The sequence below is a fragment of the Amphibalanus amphitrite genome, unplaced genomic scaffold, assembly GCF_019059575.1.
Source record: "Amphibalanus amphitrite isolate SeventyFive unplaced genomic scaffold, NRLGWU_Aamphi_draft 000955F_arrow, whole genome shotgun sequence".
NCBI lineage: Eukaryota > Metazoa > Arthropoda > Thecostraca > Balanomorpha > Balanidae > Amphibalanus > Amphibalanus amphitrite.
Genome location: NW_024882449.1, coordinates 80,801 through 83,898, shown reverse-complemented (window position 1 = coordinate 83,898; position 3,098 = coordinate 80,801). Strand labels below are relative to the sequence as shown.

Genomic DNA, 3,098 nt, shown 5'->3' with positions numbered 1-3,098 from the left:
ACAAAATCGGAATTCCAAAGATTCAAGTTCCGATTGACACCACTAGTGGCTATGGGAGCCCTGGCGTTTAGTTTCAGAGGCAATTATTGGACCTATTAAAGCTCAGCGAGATTTAAGAGCTGTCGTGGTGCCTTCAGTAGCCTGTACAACCCTTGAAGACCGGCGTGGTACTCTCAGGCGCTGATGAGTGCCCTCAGAATGGCCGGTGTGGACCATCAGAGGTGCCAGTGTGCCGTTTGGGGTCCAAAGAAGCACTGGTGTGGAACCCTTAGAGGTGCCGCTGTGGAGCCAAAAGGGTCGCCGGTGTGGGGTCCCAAGAGGCGCCGAGATGGGGCTCTTTCAGATGCCGATGTGGGGCTATGAAAAGCGCTGGCGTGGGGCTCTCAGATGGCGGTATGAGACCTATCAGATCTAAGCGTGACTTGTGAGAGCTTGTGTGGTACCTTCGGGGCCCCGTGGGATGCCTTCCGGAGCCCTGAGCGGTTCTTAGAGACCGGCATGGTACTCCGAGACGCCAGTGGGGCCCTCAGAGTCGCCGTTGGGCGACCGTCAGATGTGCTGATTGGGCCGGGGTGCACAGCCGGACGGCGCCCGCCGACGCCCTCAGGGACCGCTGGGCGAGCAGCAATATAACCCGCCGCTGTCATGGAGCGACAATAATTTGACGTCTTGCTGACACCGTAACTCTCATTTTTTCGTTGAAATTGCGAGGCGCGCAATTTCATTCCTGAAGTCATACTCAATGACAAGCTTACGAATAACAAAACCAAAACAGTTTCGACCAATATCACTTCGAATTAACCACCGTTGAAATGAATACGCAGACGTCTTTACACGGCTTCCACTTCGCACATATACCGTTGTTAACACTTTCCAAGTTTCCCAGCAGATTAACACAAGAAGCAGCGCAATGCATCAAGCATTTTAGAATAGACTACACTCCAGATGCGACAGAGACTGCTGCCGGGTGCGAGCTGAGGATATCTAGGGACTCGGGGCTGACGGCCCTCAGAGTCGCCGGTAAACGGTGGCCGGTGGGTGACCCTCAGATGTCATATCATGGGAATCGCCAGTCGACGGACGGCACATGAGAACTCCACTGGGGACTGACAGGCGACAACACATGATATATATTACACAGCTCTTCGAACGGCGGAGATCACTGCTCTTCGATGACTGTGACCAGCTTCTCTGGCTGACGACGGCAGCGACATTGCAGGTCCCCGCAAACGGCGGCGATAGGCAGGAATCAATCTGGAGCTGGCTGGCCCCGGCAGACGGCGACGACCGAATTGCAGGCCCCGACAGACGACGGCGATGAGCAAAGGTCCAGGAAGACGGCGGCGATGAACGGCACTCGTCTACTTGTGCACACACCTGCACCAGCACAGGGAGGACAGATATTAACATTAAGCACATGAACAGATGCACAAACGAGTACACAAACCCATGATCTTCCCGCTCACTGGCACATGATAGGAGAACGCACAGCCCAGAGGTATATTTCTCTCATAGATATGCACATTGCACATGGAAACACACAAATAACATACAAAAATCAGACATAAGCATGATCATTTTATGATCCTTCAAAAAGTTTGAGGTGAGGTATAAGTATCATTGTTCTTATTGTTAGTCCTAACAAAACAACAATGATACTTTTATCTATGGTTGTCCTGAGGCTGATAACCATCCCTGTGTTGACTGTTGAGTGATGCTGTTATTGTCACAGTTTTCCAGCCAGTTGCTTCTCTCATCGTCATCAGGGTTGCCTGACCCTTAGACTAAATCAGCACTGGCACTTCTAAGGGTAATACAAAATCTAATGACAAATGAAGAAGCAGCTAGATGAAATGTTGAGACAGGTTTGGCAAATACTCTAGGCAAGTCTAGCATAAGACTAGCAATAGTAATAAATATATTTCTTTGGTATACAAATGAAATGGTCCATACTACTTACCAGGCACCAAGGACAGTTGGTGCTTTGCCTCCGCCATCAGCCACAGCATCACTGGATAGGTTGCTGGTCGGATGTCTGGATGAACATTTTCAGTAGAACAGTGCTTGGAACAGACTGCTTACATTGAGAAATCTAGCTTGACAGCATCAGCATGTTCTTCTGTTTGGATAGGTTATAGATACCTATTTAAAAAGTTCAGTTCATCATTTGCTTTAATCGGCCACATTACCATGACTGCAAGTACAAGTTGATAATGATCTGGCTATAACTTTGCTCAACCTCACTCCATTCTTCACAGTTTATGCTCACAGACCAAGATCTGAAAAAGAACATTGTCACATCAATATAAGACATAGGAACCTACATAACAATCAAAAACTTGCAAACTTATCACAGGTATTGTAAAATCCCATGATTGAACAAAATAAGGCAATTAGGAAAACATCACATCAAAGACTTATCGACTTTACCAAGAGTCTAGACTTTTAGCCACCTAAATACCCAAGAAAATGGTATCAGCCAAGAGCAGGAATGCTAGTATGCGATCTAATATTCACAGTTCACCACACCAACACGAGCATACTGAGGCGCATTGCCGCATTGTCAATAATTTAGGCATACAAACAATAACTTCAGCAGGCTCATGCAGGCAGAGACAGAGTATTACAAAATGAGAAGAGGTCGAAAAGATTTACTTTGTGAGACGCTGAGAGCTTCCTTATCAATATTATCAAAAAAAGAGTTTAAGTTCTAACTTCAAGCTGGAGCCTGTAATCTCAATAAACAGTTAACTAGGCGATAATGCACCAAAGACTTATAGGAAATGTTTCCTAGCTGCTCTAAGTAATATCGGATATCCATAATAAAGTATATTAGGTCATATCTCCAATAAAAACTACCCAGTGTAACATATATACTCACAAATAATATAATATCAACGGAATTTATCACTGTTTTTCAAAAGTTTTTGTTTGAAACATCTGCGCCAGAGCCGTCAATTCTGTTAAAATGTCCTCTAAAACACTGCAACGATTTGACATTGCCTACTAATTCACTGCAAACACTAAAATGCATTTATTTTCTCAAAAACCATTCAAAAGCCAATGCTAGTGAACAAAAATGAAAGAATAACTGCTGT

At 45.5% G+C, this 3,098-nt stretch overlaps 1 long non-coding RNA gene across 1 annotated transcript; it reads right to left on the bottom strand.

Moving 5' to 3' along the window:
* Positions 1 to 775: 775 nt before the first annotated feature.
* LOC122368535 lies at positions 776 to 3,098 on the bottom strand. Its single transcript, XR_006254262.1, has 3 exons — positions 2,882 to 3,098; positions 1,961 to 2,279; positions 776 to 1,377 (listed from the first exon to the last, which is right to left on the bottom strand). It is a non-coding gene; the product is annotated as an uncharacterized LOC122368535 (long non-coding RNA).